Source organism: Miscanthus floridulus, chromosome 8, assembly GCF_019320115.1.
Source record: "Miscanthus floridulus cultivar M001 chromosome 8, ASM1932011v1, whole genome shotgun sequence".
NCBI lineage: Eukaryota > Viridiplantae > Streptophyta > Magnoliopsida > Poales > Poaceae > Miscanthus > Miscanthus floridulus.
This window is the reverse complement of record NC_089587.1, coordinates 123,557,759-123,577,416: the sequence shown is the minus strand read 5'-3', so window position 1 is coordinate 123,577,416 and position 19,658 is coordinate 123,557,759. Positions and strand designations below refer to the sequence as shown.

At 37.8% G+C, this 19,658-nt stretch overlaps 1 pseudogene; it reads left to right on the top strand.

The window, feature by feature from the left end:
• The first annotated feature begins 6,936 nt into the window (after positions 1 to 6,936).
• On the top strand, positions 6,937 to 10,661 carry LOC136469849 (uncharacterized; annotated as a pseudogene).
• The last annotated feature ends 8,997 nt before the right edge of the window (positions 10,662 to 19,658 follow it).

Below are 19,658 nucleotides of genomic sequence, written 5' to 3'. Positions count from 1 at the left end.
GTGCAGTGACGAGTTGCGGCCGTGTAGCTCCGGAAGCAGTGCCGTGCAGTGTTGTCTGCTCCGGCTTGATCCACGGCGATGCTCCGAACTCCGGTGTGCTCCCGGTCCTCCTCCCGGCAGTGGCTCCGTTCTCCTCTCTCGAACTCCTCCTCAGCCTTCTACTCTCGGTGCGAAGTGGTTGACCACCAAGTGGCGGTGGGGTGATGGGACGAGCGCTAGGGCAACCGGGATCGGGGCTCTTATAGCCGAGCTCGGCCATGGAGCCCGACGTTCGACGGCTGGAGATTGAGGGGGATCAGAGGCGTGCATCTCATCCAACGGCCGTGTGTGGTTGCGTGGGCGCGGCGCCAAGGGGACAAGGCCATGCCCGAGGCGTGACCCCTGGCCCGCCCTGCCATCGCTGTCAGGCGACGGTCGCGTAGGCGGTTGAGGCGTGGGTGAGGAAGACGACACTGTAGGCGGGGTGGCTGACATGCGGGGTCCAGCGGGCAGTGGCTGCGAGCGAGGCAGACGGGTGCGCGGGCATGGGCGTCGCGCTGGGCCGGCTCGTGGGCCACGCGCGCGCTGGGAAGACGGGAAGGGTCGGCAGGCCGGTTGGGCTGGCTGGCTGGCGCGGGCCGAGCAGGCCGAGGCGGCTTGCGAGGCCTACACCCTTCTCTTCTTTTTCTATTTTGTTTTTCATTTCTTCTCTTTTGTTTGAATTCGAATTTGGTTCTAGAATTTGAAATCCAAATTGGTGCACCTAATTTATTGGAGTTTTTAGGAAATTTTATTTAGCTATTTTGTATAACAAAATAGGTGGAGTTTTGTTATACAAAGATAGAATTAGTTTTCTCTTTAAGCATTTATTCTTTGATTGAGTATTAATTACTTTATGGTGTATTTCTTTTAAAGGTGTTGTCTAGACATTACATAAAACAAATGAAAATCCAAATCACTTATTTGAGTTGACACTGCATGCTATGTTTCATTTGTCAGTACTTAAATAAACATGATAACAAATGACATGCCATGCTCATGAATTTGTCTAGTTGGGTTGCTTCTAATGCAACACTTAGGGTTGGCTTCTACAATGTCATTCATCATCACATGGGGTTTTTAAGAAAAATTTTGTAGTTGTGATTTTTGGGTTGTTACACAAGGCTGCTGAATATAGGAGCTCTCCAAAACCCAATGGTACAATCAAGAGTAAAGCTTGCATTGAATTTCCCTACATGGATAATTTCCAGTATGGTGGAAAGATGGCCATACCAGGACTAGCTTTTACCTCAGAAGAAGCAGCTGAGGAGGCAGCATATCAAGCTTTGTTGTTCATTGAGAGAAATTTCATCACCAAGGTTGTTGACTTCAATTATAGCCAGCGTAAGAAAGCAGTGAAGACACAAAAGACCCTTCTATCAATGCTGTCTAACGCCGTTGAGCTTGGTGATTCTTTGAAAATGATGTTTGGGGAGTTGATCAATGCAATTGAAGCGAAGATTCGGTAGTTTAGCTTTGATCCAACTTCATATTTCTTAGGTCCTATGGCGGTAGGGCAGATTGAGGCTTACCAGTTCTGCGCCAATGGATTAAAAGAGGTTGACCAGTACTCTGCAAAGTGCTATCGTGCTTGTGCACCACACTTTGAGGTTCTAAACAACCTTTCCTGGAAGCTTACTACGATGTAGAGCCATGTTGCCGTCAATTAGTAGATTCACGTTCTTAATTAATTTGTCATCTCAGCACTTATGATGTTAGTTTTTGTGCTGCTTTCATCTATCGAACAATCTTATCATATCGAGTGATCTTTTACTATGTAGTATGGATGTGTTTGTTTTCCTTGTAACTCTGTACTCTATTATGCTGCAATGCACTCTTATGCAACTTTATATTCTGAAGTTTATTGTGCTGCCATCAATATTGTCAAACTGCATATGCCAATGCTACATGATTTTTTGTCATGTGCTCTGTGTGAATTTTGTAATTGCCTCATTTTATCTCTGTCTTCGAACTATTTAAGTTGGGTTGAAAAGAAACATCATCCTAAATAGAATCTTAGGATAGGAGAGTTTAAATTATATAGTTACACACAGCCTTCCTGTGCCAATGATTTAAACTTAATATGCTTTGTCATTACCTTTATCTGTATATTTATGTTTGCTTTTTTTCTGACATCCTTTTTCAATTATATGCTTTGACCTCATCAAAGCTGGTGTCACTAGAACTGCATAGTATGTTTGTGCAGTTAGTACTGACTTTTTTAATAAAATAACATAAAACCCTTTTTGGATCAGTTTATTTTAATTTTGTGTCCTTAATTTAAATTATGTGTTCTAGTTTACTTAATTTAAATTATATGGTTGTAGTGGGTACATTGTGTTCGACTTGAATTGTTGTTTTAGACCGACCCTTTTTTCATTTGATCGCAGTCGCATTTCTCTTTCTATTTTTTTCACTCTTTTGTTATAATTGAATTACCCTTATGCGCAAGTGAAATATAAAATGATCTATTTGATATTGGCCTAAGCATTTTGGTACAGGCCCCTCCAATATTAGAACATTTTTTTGTTACATCTTGGTATTATCCGTTTGGATTAGTTCCTCCTTTTCATTTGTCCAGTTTGGTACCTCTTGTTTCCCCATGTTTGGATATTGGCCGAATTAGTATCCCTTACATGGAGGTCTCATATTAATTTGGCACCTCGACATTTTTCATATCTCCCATTTTTTTCATTTGTAAAATGACCAATGATGGAAATAGGAACTTTAAAAGAGTGAACCTTTAGATCTTATAACCGTATTTTATTCAGATTAGTGTGTCTGTTGTCTTTTGATGGATTACTACTTAATCATTTTCAACTATATTTTATTTAGATTACTACAACAACTCTATTCGGTGAATATAAAATCTAAAGTTCAGACGTGGCTCTCTTCATAACAATATTAAAGGGATAAGTTACAATAATTATTTCAATTTGACACATAACAGTACTCAAGTCAAATTGCTTCTCTAGGCAGTAATGCCTATTTCTTCACGAAATTTAGCTAGGTCCCTGCTCCACATCAGGTACTCTACTAGAACTCGATGCACAACATTGGCTTCTTTTTTTTCATGATCCCTTGCCATGTCGTGAGTGTGGACTATGAGAGCGGTGTATGAGCATATTTTCAAGTAGTTAGGGCACCAGAGGGTTATTGTTACAATTTTTCTATTTATCAAATAGAAGTATTCAAATCATGTCTTTTTATTTTAAAATACCATTGATTTTTTTTGAACTAATATGTGTTTGATGTGTGTTATCAATGTTCGCTGAAGCTAAATTCTTTTACTTTTGTACGAAGCTAATTATTTTAAGATGACCTTTTTAACAATCAGGGTATAAATCCAGGGTATAAAGTTTTGGGATGTCACATCAGGTGTCACATTGGTGTATCGCATGGTGTGTCCGGATACTAATAAAAAACAAATTACCTAATCCATCAGTAAACCGCGAGACGAATTTATTAAGACTAATTAATCCATCATTAGCATATGTATTACTGTAGCACCACATTTTCAAATCATGGCCTAATTAGGCTTAAAAGATTCATCTCGCAAAGTAGTCACAATCTATGCAATTAGTTATTTTTTAGTCTATATTTAATACTTCATGCATGTGTTCAAACATTCGATGGGATATGGTGTAAACTTTTGAGGAGGAACTAAATAAGGCCTAAATCTTTCCTCTTTTCAGCTCCATGTCCCTGTAGTTGTAGTAGTACCATGTGACCTTAAATATCCTTGCAGGCTCTACCATTCTACTACTCCCATCTCCAAGAAGCCACATTCTATCCTCCTGCTCGTGTTTTCCTCTTATTTCAAACACCTAGCCATGAGCCAGACACCAGCTCTTCCTGCTTCCAGCCAAGGATCTGAGACTTCTTGTTCTAGTGGTCGTGGCCACCGCTTTAGGCATCCTTTGCTTCGATGTGCTTGTGGTGATTTGGTTGTCATTTTACATGCTGGCACACCTCGCAACCAAGGACACTGGTTCATTAAGTGTTCTAAGCATGTAATAGATCTTCACCTCATGCAGTTAGTATCTTTTTCTTATTTTTTGGTTTTTGATTATGCTTTTTTCAGGACAATGGTTGTGCTCTTTGGATCTGGGATGACCTCCTTGAGGATTATGTCAACATTCGGTTGTCTCAAGCTCATGTGGTTCATCAGAACATAGTTTTTGGTCTTAGATCTGAGATTGAAGCCAAGGCTGTCCTTTTGGTCGAAGCAATGGAAGAGCTTGCAGCTGCCAGAAGGCTTTTTTTTCTTTTCTGTTCTTTGTTTCGTTGTTTGCTGGATCCTAGCCAAATCATTCAACTGAGCTGTACCCCGTTGTTTGTAACTACAGTAATTTCGTAGTAGTTCATATAGCACTTGTATCTTTGAACTTTATGAACTTGGCTCAGTCTTTAGAACACCAGATCATAGCCAAAGTATTTTTTTTTAATTACATCTTTGTGCTACCTTCCTCAGTTTCCCATGATTACGTAAATTATGTGCGTGTTATTTAAACAATTCATTCCGCTTTACGGTTGATATATTTTATCATTCATTTAATTGCGAGTATTTATTTAGAACAACATGTTCTAGGTGTCTGTATTACTAATTTAGAAATTAGGGCAAATTGATGGTTTTATTATAACCAAACCATATGTAAACTGTCATCTAGACATTATCAATTATTTTACTTAACAAGTCTTTGTTAATAATTTTAAGTCCCTGCCGCTTCAGTTTTCTAGCCTTACTTTGTGAATTTTGAAAGATTTCAGTCCCAACCGCTTTAGTATTCTAGCCTTTCTTGTCACCTATTTGTACTGTCATCCTTTTTTTTTGCAACCAGGTACATGCCATGTACTACTGTCCATAAGTTTGACAAGTCTACCTACTGCACCGTTATCATTTTTATCTCCATCCATACCTCTCATGTACCTACCAAAAGTTAGACAAGACTAAACCTGATAGCACATTGTACTATTATAATATTTTCTTTATCCTGCCCTTGTGTCACTGGTTCTTTTACTAGACACCCCTACCCTCCGAATATGTCACTAGAACTGCATAGTATGTTTGTGCAGTTAGTACTGACTTTTTTTAGGAAAATAACATAAAAAAACCCTTTTAGATTAGTTATATTTAAAGTTTTTATCCTTAATTTAAATTATGTGTTCTAGTTTGTGCAGTGGGTACATTGTGTTCGACTTGAATTATTGATTTAGACCGTCCATTTTTTTCCATTTGGTCACAGCGGAATATCTCTTTCTATTTTTTTCACTCTTTTGTTATAACTGAATTACCCTTATGCGCAAGTGAAATATAAAATGAACTATTTGATATTGGCCGAAGCATTTTGCTACAGGCCCCTCCAATATTGGAACATTTTTTTTGTTACATCTTGGTATTATCTGTTTGGATCAGTTCCTCCTTTTTATTTGTCCAGTTTGGTACCTCTTGCCCCCCCCCCCCCCTCCCACGTTTCGATATTGGCCAAATTAGTATCCCTTATATTTAGGTCTCATATTAACTTGGCACCCCGACATTTTCACAACTCCCAATTTAAATCATTACGAGACACTAGGAATATCTCCCAATTTTTTTCATTTGTAAAATGGCCAATGATGGAAATATGAACTATAAAAGAGCGAACCTTAAGATCTTACAACCGTATTTTATTCAGATTAGTGTGTCTGTTGACTTTTGATGGATTACTACAATAGCACTATTTGGTGAAAATAAAATCTAAAGTTCAGACGTGGCTCTCTTCATAACAATATGAGACGGATAAGTAACAATAATTATTTTCAATTTGACACATAACAGTACACAAGTCAAATTGCTTCTCTAGGCAGTAATCTACATGTGAATGCCTATTTCTTCATGGAACTTAACTAGGTCCCTGCTCCACATCAGGTACTCTACTAGAACTCGATGCACAATGTTGGTTTCTTTTTTCATGATCCCTTGCCATGTCATGGGCGTGGACTATGAGATCTGCGTATGAGCATATTTTCAAGTAGTCAAGGCAGAAAGGATAGGAAAATTCATTGTTTTCATGTACTATATAGCCATCTACACCATTGATTAGCCCTTGAGTAGTTTGATTCTTAAGGTGACGTATGTTTTCATCACTTGCCACACCTTCAGCTGAAACAATCATGTCGTCTTCTTCCTCATATAGACTACTAATGAGCTCTAAAATAGCTTTTCCGTCAAATTTGTTGTCATGGGAAATGTCATCTCCAACTCTATATGTAAATATTAGAACTGAGTAAATTATATTAGTTGTTAAAAAGAACATCTTCTTGTAATAATAATCACATAGTATGACACAAAATTAAATATTCACTTGGCATACCTTTCTTTACCCTTTCCCATGATTAAGCTAGCCTTGCAGAGCACAATACAACATATGTGTTGTGTTGGGGGTTCTAGGAATGGTGGTAGCCTATTATATAGTAAGTTTACTATTTATTATTTTTCTCTCTTTCTCATAGTAGAATCTTTCACGTGAACTATGTACCATTCTTGAGGTTCTTTTTTTCCTCATGATAATTTTGTGGTACATGCAGCAGTCGCATCCGTTCTCAATTTACTTGGCCCTAACCTTCTATATGCCTTTCGTTCAAATATTTGGTTTAGTACTCGATACCCTCTGGTGAACCTATCTCTCCAGTTCATTATTTGATGGTGCAGTTGACAAGACTGGCGCCGCTGCAGTGATTCCCTTAAAGTATTTTTACTTTCTGTCTCGTCATCCTCAGGGAATCCTGCTCTTTGTACATGTTCGGCAGCGGCACCACACCCCTAAGGTTTTAGCTATCCATAGCTAGATGGCCGCCTATTCTCATCGCCACTCATCATTTATGCTATCAGCGTTCCCTTCGCCACTTCCTTGTCCATACTTTAACTCTTTCTTTACCATGGACGCCGTTCTTAAAGTAAGCATCTTCACCATTCAATTATTTTCAATAGCACGTTTACATTCCTAATATGTACATATTTGTCATTCGCAGAAGTATTTTGGTTTTTCATCCCTACGACCATACCAACGTGATGTTGTGGATGCAGTTAGAAGGGGCCATGATTGTTTAGTTGTCATTGCTACAGGTGGCAGCAAATCAAGGTGGTATGTGATAATTCCTTCATAAGTGCCGGCATCATGAACCACAGTAAAGTGTTCTTATTTATTATTTACTAAATTCAAGAACTATTATGTATTTTTTGTTTAATATTCTACACTCCAATCTCTCCTCTGCACTCCCTTTTTAACACTTGTAGCTACCAGCTTCCCCCGTTATTAACAAAAAAAGACTGCAATTGTCATTAGCCCATTGTTGTCCTTAATGCAAGACCAGGTGGCCCATTTCTCCCTATTTTTATTGCTATATTTTGTTTTGTTATTTTAACAATATAGCATTATAGGTCATGAGCTTGCAGCAAAGAGGGGCGCGTTCTGACTATTTAGGAAGCACGCAAAAGAATCATGCTGTAGTAATGAACTACGCTCAAAGTAGTTTGTATGATGTGTTGTACTAGACACCGGAAAAGGTAATTTCCCTTCCCGATAGGTATTATCATTAATATATATTCAAAGCATCGTTAAGATACTAATCAGAAACAATTACCCACCATTCTAATCGTGTTACTCTCAGTTTTTGGTCTAACATGATCCGTCGTGGCATTTGTCTGTTGGCCGTGGACGAAGCACATTGCATCAGGTATTTCATTAATCCGGATTTCCTTGTCAAATTTTCATTTGCTTATTTCTTATTTTTTCTTTATATTATGTTCCAAATTTAGGATTGAGTACAAAATGCTCCATCGTTTAAGAGCTAAATTGTTTGGTATCCCATTTTTAACATTGACTGCAACGGCTACTGATAGGTAATACCAGATTTATTATTGAACTATATTAATGTTTTTCCGGGAAAGAGATATCTATTTACATTATTTATTTACCAGGGTCCACGAAGATATTTGCAAATCACTTATCCTAGGTGAACCATTCGTATTCATTGGCTCTTTTGATAGACCTAATTACTTGTTTTATGGAGTAAAATTAATTAGATCTAGCACATGCAGTAACGAAGCAATTGCTGAGTTGATACGAGATGTTCCTCGTCGGGTATCAGCCCGTGAATCAACTATAATATATTGCATCACAATATGTGACACCGAGCAGGCTGGTTTATTTTTTGTTTAGTTTTTTCTTTTATTTTTATTTTTATTTATTTTAATTATTATTTTCTCTCTCTTGGTGTTGATGCTCTTAAATCTCTTGGTGTTGATACTAGGTACATGATGCTCTTAAATCTCTTGGTGTTGATGCAAAAATGTATCATGGACAGATGGATAGTGCTTTAAGAGAGGCTGCACACAAGTTCATTTTAGTTATAACCAAAATTATTCATTTCTTTGGTTCATTTATCTTTCGCTTTCACTTATTACATGTAACAATCATTTTTAGGTCATTTGTTACTGACGAGGTATTTGTCATGGTGACCACTATTGCCTTTGGTATGGGTATAGACAAGCCAGATGTCAGGTGGTTATTCATTTTGGTTGCCCCAAAAGCCTTGAGTCATACTATCAAGAGAGCGGTAGATGCGGACGCGATGGTTTGCCTTCAACATGTTTGCTTTATTATAGCCGAAGTGATTTCTCTAGGGGTGATTTTTATTGTGCTGCAACTAATACAGCGAGTTTTGCATTTTTCCTTTAAGTTTTTTGTATCATATTTTCAGCATCTAAACTATTACATTATACAGGAAGCTCAAAAAGAAGTTATCATGTCATCTTTCTTTGCTGCCGAAAGTTATTGTGTCCTTGCTACATGCCATCGCCAACTTATTCTTAATTATTTTAGCGAAGCTGGTGGTGACAATTGTGGTTAGTAGTGAATCCAAATATTTCACATTTATTTTATTCACATTTGTATATTCCTTTGGTCTTTCATTTTGGTAACCACAGGTAATTGCGACAATTGCACATCAAGGGTCGGCAAGGAGAAAGACTTATCAACCGAGGCTGCGATGTTGCTTGGTTGTGTCAACGAGTGTGGTGGATGTTGGGGCCTAAACTTCCCGATCAATGTGCTTAGAGGATCACATGTATCTATGTTAATTACAACCATCCTTTTCAGTGTTCTGTTTACCTAGTGTATTTGTTATAATTGTTTTATTTTAAACATTAGTGCAAGAAGGTTATAACCAACTATTTCCAAAATTTTAAATTCTATGGCCTTGGGAAATCACGTGAAGCCAACTGGTGGAAAGGTCTAGGTGGAATTTTATTAGCCAATGGTAACTAATGTCATTGTCTGTAGCATATTTGTTTTTTCATAATAAAGTTATATTAACCATTTTGATATATCAGTAAATATAAGTTATGATAATTTTCTCAATGAATATCATTTGATGCAGGTTATCTTAATCAAATCGTCAATGGGTCATACAGATTTGTCAGGTTTATAGTTGTTTTTTCCCAAATATTTTTCGCATTAATGTTTTTCTTTTGACGGCTCATGATACTTCTTTTTCAACAGCATATCTGCTGATGGAGAGAAATTCCTTCACTCCTACCATTACTCTGGACATCCTCTCATCTTAAGGGTCATAGATGAAATGTTGTCTGACGATGATTACTCCACGTCTAGTGATCCGGAAATCGCTCCTGAGCACGATTTTCTTTCGAAAGTATGGTAGTGACCTTTTATTTTTCCATGGATTTTAATACATGACTTTGCACATTTCTTTAAAATATTAATGAATTTATTTTCCTAGCATGAATTTTAATACATAATTTTTTTTTCTCTCTAGGATGAGATCTTGCTGTACCAAATGCTTCTTGAAGCTCGGAAGATGATAGCTAAAGACAATCATGCAGCACCATACTTTCCTATTTTAACGATTCATTTTTTCTTTCCAACTGTTTTTATTTTTCCTGCTATTACTATTTTCATATTAATTATTTTGTTTTCTCTACATAGGTATGCAATTTGTAGTGATCAGGTTCTTAGGAATATTGCTAAATATAGGCCATCGACTCCTGAGAACTTGTCCCTTGTTGACGGAGTCAATTTGGTAATGTTTTTCCATGACTACATTTATATAACTTACAATTACTAAACTATGTCTTCAATTAGTTCACAACACTTCATTGTACCCTGTGCAGAATTTTGTCAATAGGTTCAGTGCTATTTTTATACACTGTGTTAAAGATATGGCTAAGGATTTTAATCTTGACCTTGACAACATGGAGATAGATGGATCAGATAATGATGTTGATGCTCCTATATCCTCGAATAATATCGGAGATGAATCATGGGATCTAATTGATAATGAAAGTAAGTTTTTTAATTCCACCGAGGTAGACTTACCTGAAGGTTCAATAGAAAGCGAAATATTTGACATCATCTCCGATCACAATGGTGTAAGTAACAACTTACTTTGACCCTATTTCTTAAGATTAATTTCCACAACATTTGTATCATTCTCACCTTTTTTGTTCTTATTTGCAGCTCACCATTGATGAAATCATTTTATCAGTTTCTTGTGAAACTAGCTATCGTGTTGTACAAGCCGTGCAACATCTGGAGTCCTCCTTTTTAATCTATCAGAGAAACGGCCAATATTTCAAGCTGTAGAATAGTACAACTTTGTATTAGGGCCTTAATATTTTCGTACCAAACATATTTGTATGAACACTATTGTATCTCCCTTAATTACCATGGACCATAGCATTTGTCAACTTTTTTCATTTCACGCAATATTATGTATTCGCTTTTATTTTTATTACAATATTGGTATTTTTTATTTTATTTACATTCCAATTACATTCCTTAGGGTACCCATGGATTCACTCTTTCTGAAGTCACTCTGAATAGTATGCCATCCCTTTCCTCTCGTTATTTTATTACCACTGCCTTCCCCTGTACCTTCTTTGTTTTTGTTTAGTCTTTTCGAGCTGTTTGGTTGTTGGCCACACCACTGCCCGTAGGTACTCAAGTAGTCACGAACCATTCCATTGTACCTCTAGGAGCCTATTCTTCCTTGAGAGCGTTGGTTCTTGACATCGTTTCATAGCAGCTACTCCCATCCACATCTCTTTCTCCAAGCCCTGGTATGACCGTTGCCATCCATCGAAGGCTTGCTGTGTTCCTCCATTCCTTGTATCCAATTTGTTCTTTTTGCTTTGGTTTCTTATGTTAAATCTGTATTTCCTACATCCTTACTACATTTCTTTATGTTCTTGTGTTCTTTTTAATAATATTGGCTATCGTAGTTCTTTCATCTGTTCAAGCAAATTAATTAGAACTCTGTTGTATTTTGTACTATTTTTAGTTACGCAATGTCAGACATGGATAGTGGATCCAGTGGTTCTGATAAACCACGGCATAGACGGTTGAGCAGATTATCTCAAAACTATTCATTGCATTCACAACATCCCCATAGATCTGTCATTGATACTACTCCTCTATCAACTGTGCTTGCAAATTCATTTGATCTAGATTCTGTTACATTTCTTAGTTCTCCACACAAGGTTTATCAGGTTATATCAGGTTTTGATGAAAGGAAAAGGAGCATTGTTGAATCTATTGGGTTCGGTGGTCTCCTCTCTCTCCCTGACATTACTTATGAGAACAAATCATTTTATTTTTGGTTATTAAACCGAGTGAAATGGTATCATGGTCATATGACTGTTGGCGATGGAAACAGTTTGCCTATGACCCCAGAGCACATTGGCAACATTAGTGGCCTAAAATTCTCTGGGATTGACATTGTTGATGATTCACTAGAAACTGTTGATGAGAAGTTGGCTTTCATCAAGTCAAAACTTGCTTTCCTGGATTATGGAAATGGCACTGTTGAATCAGCAGAAACATTTGTCCAACAGGAATTGCCAAGAGTCTTGAGTAATGAGCATTCAGATAATTTCAAGATCGCCTTTGTCATTTTTGTGATGGGACGCTTTCTTGCTCCAAGTCCTAACAATCCTGATGGTCATACAAATTTTTGGGGTGCTCTGCAGAATCCTAATGAAATCCCTTTGTACAATTGGAGTGCTTATGTCCTTTCAAATTTGCTGGACGCCGCACATTTGGTGAATTGGGTAATCCCTTGTCAGAGGTCATTGAACACAGTTGCTGGTTGTTCGTTAATCTTACAGGTATAACACAATGCTTATGTTATATTTTTGAATGACATTAACTAGTCTTGGTCTATTGACATAGAATTAATTACTCGCTATAATTCTTTATATGAATCATGCTTATTCTCATAAAATCCATGCATTTTTTCCAATGTAGATTTTCTACCTCGATAACATCGATCTAGGTGAATTGAATCTCCCACATGACATGTTACCACGTTGGAAGAATTTTTCTAATGATCGCTTCAAAGAGATGATCGAAGCAGATAGGGTTGTCCCTTTGGTGGCTTCAAGTACCTCAGAGTTTGGTCGTAACCAGGTATTGCTTATTCAACCACAAAAATTTCTTAGTATAGAAATCAGTTGAATAATTTCTAATCAGGTTTCACAAACATTGATAGGTTTTGCGATCAAGTAACACATGTTATATGTTCGGGAATCAACAAATGATCATTGCTGCACCCACTGGTTTTACTCCTTCACCACCACTGTACCCGTCAGAACAAAAGCGTACGATAAGGGATCAAACCACAAGTCCTGTGCTCAACAATCAAGATATAACATATTATTCCAACACTCTTTCACCACTGCCAACCCTTTTTAAAACTACACCAAGTCTTGGAACCGATGTGCTAGATTTTGCTGCTATAGTCAGGGAGAAGTTCCAAGGAAAGGTATTATGTTTTCATGCACGCACATTATATTTTGTGGTACTACAGTTTGTTTTAATTAATTAACTTATATTCACCTATACTTGATTTTAGGTCGATGATAAAATTCTTGATGACTTGAAGCTATACAATGCCAGATGCTTAAATCATATATACAAGTCATATCGCTCGATGGCAGCTTCTATTGTCAAAGAAAATGCCAACATTGCCCTAAAGTTATTAGAAAATAGCAACTATTTCTCTACAAGGAACACTTCTGAGCCAGCAAATAATAATTGTGACACCAAACGTAGGAGCTATAAAGATTTTCTCAGCGGAACTGATTCAAGTACAGAAGGTGAGCTGTCTTTTTCATTTTGGGATTGAATTTGATCAAGGTTTATCGTTTTGAACATATATGCTGAAACAGGTGAAGATAACATAATACACTCCAAGATGCCAAGGACTAGGATACCTAGTGTAACTGTTGTAGGCGGCAGCAGTAGCACTAAAATGCTAAAAGGCATGAATAATTTTCAGCGTCATCACAGAACTCTAAGTAAGTTTTGAAAACAGGTGATCTCTACATTCTCCATCTTTTTAGCTTGATCACAGAATTCTAATTCCTTTCATTTTTTCCAAAATGCACAGGTATCAATGATCAATGTCAAAGCAAGCAACCTAAAAGTGAATCTCGTCCTAACAGAGAGCACACTACCATGTTGCATACAAATGTTCCTAGATTTGTTAACAATGTTGCATATCCATGCTCACCTGCTGTAAATAGTTCTAAAAAACAATTTAGGTCTGTTGGTTTACAGGAAGACCAACCCAATACTCCTCCTGCTTCTTCATGTGGAGCTGTTGCTGGTAATGAACTTATTCCTAGAGAGGAGACTGATTCTAGCAAAAGATCAGCAGACCAGTCATTCACTGGTTCTTTCAAGTCATTAGGATATGACACTCCTGGTGCTAATAGTTCTCGGTACCAAATCACGTATGTGGGTTTACAGGAAAGGCAACTTAATACACCTCCTGGTTGTCCAAGTACAGCTTCTGATGGTAATGCTATTTTTTCAAATGAGCACACTGACCCTAAGAAAATTCAAGAAGATAAGTCACTACCTGGATCTATGAATGCTAGAGGTTTTGACACTCCTCAGGCTACCCTTAAGATGACTAGTTTTTCACCTAACATATCACCAACAACTGAGAATAGGATTTACTCTGGTGCGTGTTTGGGTATAAGGATGCTCGAGTCAATGAATGCAATAGATTTGAATGCTTCTTCCTTTGACTCTGATTACAACTATTCTTTTGAGCCGAAAAAATAGCTCACCACGGCTGTTTTGCTTCATCTCACTGGTCAATGAAATTGAAGCACCCTGAAATAGACCCATTCATCAGCAATGAGTTTTTTCAGTGGCTATCTACTACTAGTACGAAGGACCTGGATAGGTACATTTTTTTCCTTTTGAAGCATATCATTGCTATTTTCACATGTAAACTTTAGCCTTGTTTTTCCCAGGGACTGGATTATTCATGGTACTCCTAGGTTGTTGAAGATTGATGGATACAATTTGAAAGACCAGTTTTGCTCAAACAAAATCCATGACCTTTGATGTAATGGATGTATCAATACGGCGAATGAAACAACTCGACAAAGCTATATATCCTGCTGACGTACCATTGAGATGGCGGCATATGCTTGAGTCAGACTATGCAGTGCGTACTTTTCCTTTATCTAAAAAAATGTTAGTTCATTTTCTGATTAATGCAAAGCTATTTAAATACATTTAGTTTTCTATTATGCAAGTATATTTTTATTCTCTCCCATAATAGTCTACTTTTTCTCTTGAATGTAGCTCCATGTTCTCGGTGCTAAAAATCTTGTCGAAAACAAACCAATCAGAGATCAGTTTGTTGGTCCAGCTGTTGATTACGACCTTTCAAGTTGCCGCATGGTTTGATATTATTACATAAATTTTTGTTCGGCTGATCTCCATTCATTTAACTTTAAATTCATACCAGTTTCTTTTCTTGTCAGTTTTTTGTTCCGATGTTTGTTAATGGAACTTGGTGGTGTTATGCCTGGGATTTGAAGGCTGGTGTCGTTTTCATTATGGATCCTTCAGTTGGTATTGAGAAAGAAGATATAGTTTTCAACAAACATAGAGGCACAATTGACCAATTGTCTAGTTCCTTGTCATGCATTATAACTGATCTTTTCACTGGATGGTTACCTAAGTTCACTTCCACCAACTTTGTTGTTTTACGCACTCCTGGAATAGATGAAAATAGGTTAGTACTCAACTCATTTGAATTAGCAGTAATCTTGTACTCTATTGCTTTTTACTGCATTGCTTTATTAAAGTCCTCTTTTTCCTTTTAGGAATGATTCTGGTATGATTACCTTGTTTTGTTTGTGGAACTTCGCTGGTAGCAAACTTTCCGTCGATTGTACTCGGGCATGTTCACTAAACAGTCGCTTTAATTTCTTACCCTAGATTTAATATAACCTTTTATTATTATTTTTATGTTCTCCAGAGTAACCTCAACCAGTTCAGATCATACCTCTTGTACCAGCTGCTGGAAATGAATGATAACAGTGGTTGGTCTCCCAGCACCTTTGTCAAGATTATCGATTGAACGAGCTCTTAGGAATGAATGAAGACACTGGTTGGTCTCCAAGTGCATTTTTTGAAGATAATTGTGTGAAGCAACTACTGGCAGCATGAAGCTCTTGCTTGTTGTTTCTCTTTTTCAGCTGCTTTTATTTTCCTTTTGCCCATGCTGTCACTGAAGTAACCATTATTACTCTTTTGCATATGATGTAATTCACTACTGATTCGGCCATGTGTTTAAGCGCTGGATTAAACACTTTGTCTTTCTTGCCATGAAGTGTACCATTTTATATAGTAACCATGCATTTTAGTACATTCGTTCTTTCTTGTATCACATTCTTTTTATTGCCCTTGTTTGATCACATGATTTTTTATCACCTACATGTTAGCACATTTACTTTTCTAGGAGTAAAAAGGTTTATAATGTTGACGGGCTGTTTGTTTGTTGTGCTAAACCTTGTCTACCGTGATTTTAATTTACTTTTTTTGTAGAAATGGTACATGGTGCCTAGTTGATGCTAAGTACAGACGCTATCTATAGGTAACTAAATTCATTAAGGTTTCTTTTGTTGTTTCTATCGTTCAATGCACACAAAAAATGAGCTTTTGCAAAATTAGCAACTTAACTCTTAAAATGTATGGACACGTGTTCACAATATTAATAGTCTTGGCAAAAAAATTTCCATCAGATAATAAACAATTCAAGTTTTTAGTCTTATTTTTAAAACATATAATATCTGGGTTTACAAAAAAAAACTATACTATCGAGGATCAAGATGAAGCACAAAATTATATCACTAATGCTAATCAGTTCTATTGGAAAAATGGAAGAAATGATGTTTCAGTAATCGGTACCTGTCTAATACCCCAAAATTTGCCACTTTTGAAAATAGGATTAAAAAGATTTAATTTGGAATTTTTGTGCGCATGAAATATAGGAAAATAAAAATTTTCATTAAATTAAAATTCATCATAAGGTTTAGCAACATGTTTGAGCATACATGCCCTTGCATTTGGTTTATTTGGTTGAGTGGTTGAAAATTTAAAATGATTTGAATTGCGTTTGGAAAGAAATTAAAAAATGGTTGTGAAGGAAAAGAAAAGAAAGAAAAAGAGAAAAAAAAATGGCCACATGGGACGTTCAGCTGCATGCAGCATGCTACACTGCATCCAGATTCATGTTTGCCTGTTTACTCAGTGTGACATTGGGTGACCAAATAATGGAAGGAAAATCAAAAGTTTGATTCTACTAGCTTTCAATGCGAGTCATGACAACGATTTTTGGCAGTGTCTTCATCCTTGGTGTCGTCCTTCGTCTCAATGAATTAGTGAAACACAAAAGGTACAAGATCTTGGTGATCATTTAATAATTCTTGAAATAGTTGTGTAGTACTGCTGTGGTAGACTAGTAGTGATATATATATACTTCTCAGTTTGCACTTAAAAAACACAAGATATGCAATGCAATTTTTGGATATACCATCTCCCAAGAATTAGCAAGTGATAAACAGCTAGCTAGTCATGACAGGCACTGGGAGTCCTGTTTGGTTGTGCATCCGTAGGAAACGCTGCAGAACAACTGAAAGCATAGATGGGCGCCAGGGCATGCACATATGAGCTTGTGCTACTAGGATGTGTAGTGAACCTGTTTGCTCTAGCCTGTAGCCTGAGCGGCTAGGATCAGGGTTGGCCTTGGGAAGCCAGCAAGATGAGGTGAGCTAACATACTTACGTGCGCATGTGTGATCGCCAGTTCTTGAGCAGTCTTTGGCGCTTCAGTTAACATCTGGTCGATAATAAAATTTTCATTTCGAAACCTTTTTTTTGCGTATTACATGGGCTTAAAATGCCATACTAATTATCGAAAGTAATGTTCATTATTGTAGGGGACCGTGACGCCTAAGAGGAGGGGTGAATTAGCCAACTTAAAATTCTAACTCTAAACAATGACCTCTTTTTCTAACCTTAGCAAAACATATGCAAAAGATAAACTATCTAAATGTGCAACTACGGTTTTGCTAGTGCGTTGTTATCTCTACCGCAAAAGGAGTAATACGATCAATGTAAATGCGGAAGCTAAAGAGCAAGGTAGAGATATGCAAACTCCCGTTAACGACTCCGGTATTTTTACCGATGTATCGAGAAGCACACAAGCTTCTCCCTAGCCCTCGTTGGAGCCCCTCGCAAGGAATCCCTCGCAAGGGTCAAGCTCCCGGTCGGGTAACTCCGTGGATAGCCTCGGACCTTCCCCATGCGCAAGTGGGTCTCCAACGTGCCTTCCGGCAAGCCTCTCCCGGATGCTCCCCGCCGTCTTCACTATCAAGCTTCCGGACAAAACGCCGCAGGCCTTATTCCCTCCGGTACACGGTGGCGCCCACACCACAACCGCGGTTGGTGTGATCTCGCAAGACTACAAGCCCCTCCGATGTACAATAATGGTGCGCGCAAGCACCGAGTGGTAAGAGGTATGCAAACCTCACTAAACACTAGGCCTAAACCTAGAGCAAGCGCATAAGCGGTGGTCTAATCAACCTAAACACTTCGCAAAGCACCTTTGCTAATCACCTAATGAGTCACTAAGCACTATACAAGTGGAGATCACTAAAATAGTGTATCAACACCCTTGATATGTTTCCTCAGCTCCACACCTGTCAAATGGCCGGTTGGGGGTCTATTTATAAGCCCCACTGAGAAAGTAGCCGTTGGGGACGAAATCTCGCTTTTCTGCTACTGACCGGACGCTCAGGTCGTCCTGATCAGACACGTCTGGTCATCCCGACCGTTAGAGCCGCGATCAACTGATCGGACGCTGCCAGCGTCCGGTCACATGCCACCAGACACGTTCGGTCGTAATTTTGCCGCTCTGGAACCTTTCTGCACTCGATCGGATGCTGCAGTCCTGCGTTCGGTCGATTTGTCGCCAGCATCGGTCGTGCCTGCTATTGCCGAGCCTCTTGATCGAAGCGTCCGGTTGCTTTCCGCCAGCGTCCGGCCACCACTGTGAGCTCATTTCTTTGCGATCTTGTGTCCGGCTTGGTTCCTATCTTTGTGCTTGGACTTTACTTGATATCTTGGGTCTTCTCTTGTGCTTCTAAGGTCTTGCTTATGGTGTTGATCATCGAATTATCATGTCGCATTCGTCCAAGTCACGTCTTGCACCCTATTGAACTACAAAATAATCATTTACAAATTCATTAGTCCAATTTAGTTGTGTTGGTCATCAAACACCAAAATCCAAAGTAAATTGGCCTAAGGTCCATTTTTCTTATAATCTCCCCATTTTTGGTGATTGATGACAACACGACCAAAACAAGCAAATAATAAAAAAATAGAATTAAAAAATTATTTACTTGCTAGGATACAATGTAAGGGGCAAGGTTATATGATGCTTAAAGATACTACTTGTAAGACTTAAAAACTTATTTTGTCCTTGCAAATGTCCCCATGTGGCATTATGGATTTAAGCCTTGCTTCCTACAAATTTTTCCATTACATAGACTAATCCATAATCCACTATCATCCCTTTCTCGGACCATTACCACATGTAGACCATTACCACTTGTAAATTATTATGATCTAGCTTTTGGTCCTACAAATTAATGCTTGCTTTTGATCCTCTAAATTCTCCCCCTTTGGAATAAAACACCGAAAAGGAAGACATTAGTAGCACAAGAAAGAGTCAAACTTAGTGATCCTTTGTGTGTAGAGTGGAATATGTCACAAAATTTTACTCTCACATTATATAGATTAAGCTCCCCCTAAATATATGCATACATATGGTAGAAGGCAAAGCATATGCATAATTGGTAAATTATTTCTCAAGGGAATTTAATCTATATAATGCATGGAGAAAGCATATAAATATCAAAATAAAATCATCATAATAATATAGGTTTAGAAATACCACAAGTGGAAACCAATTTGATTTCTACCCCTTACAATAGGTGGTGGATTTTTGAAGCATGATGCTTAACTCCAGGGACTCCATTTTCCTTGCAATGAGACTACTACATACATGATAAGCTTGAAAATGTGTTTGTCTCAAAGTATCCAATCTTGTAGAGTAACATTCCCCTAAATTTGTGTACACAAGTATGGAATACTTGTAGGAAACTTGCACATTGATTTTTAGAATAAAAAATACCACTTGAAAGATGACATCACATGAATGTGAGAGTCATTTTCGAAGACGATATTCAGGAGAAATTATCTATAATTT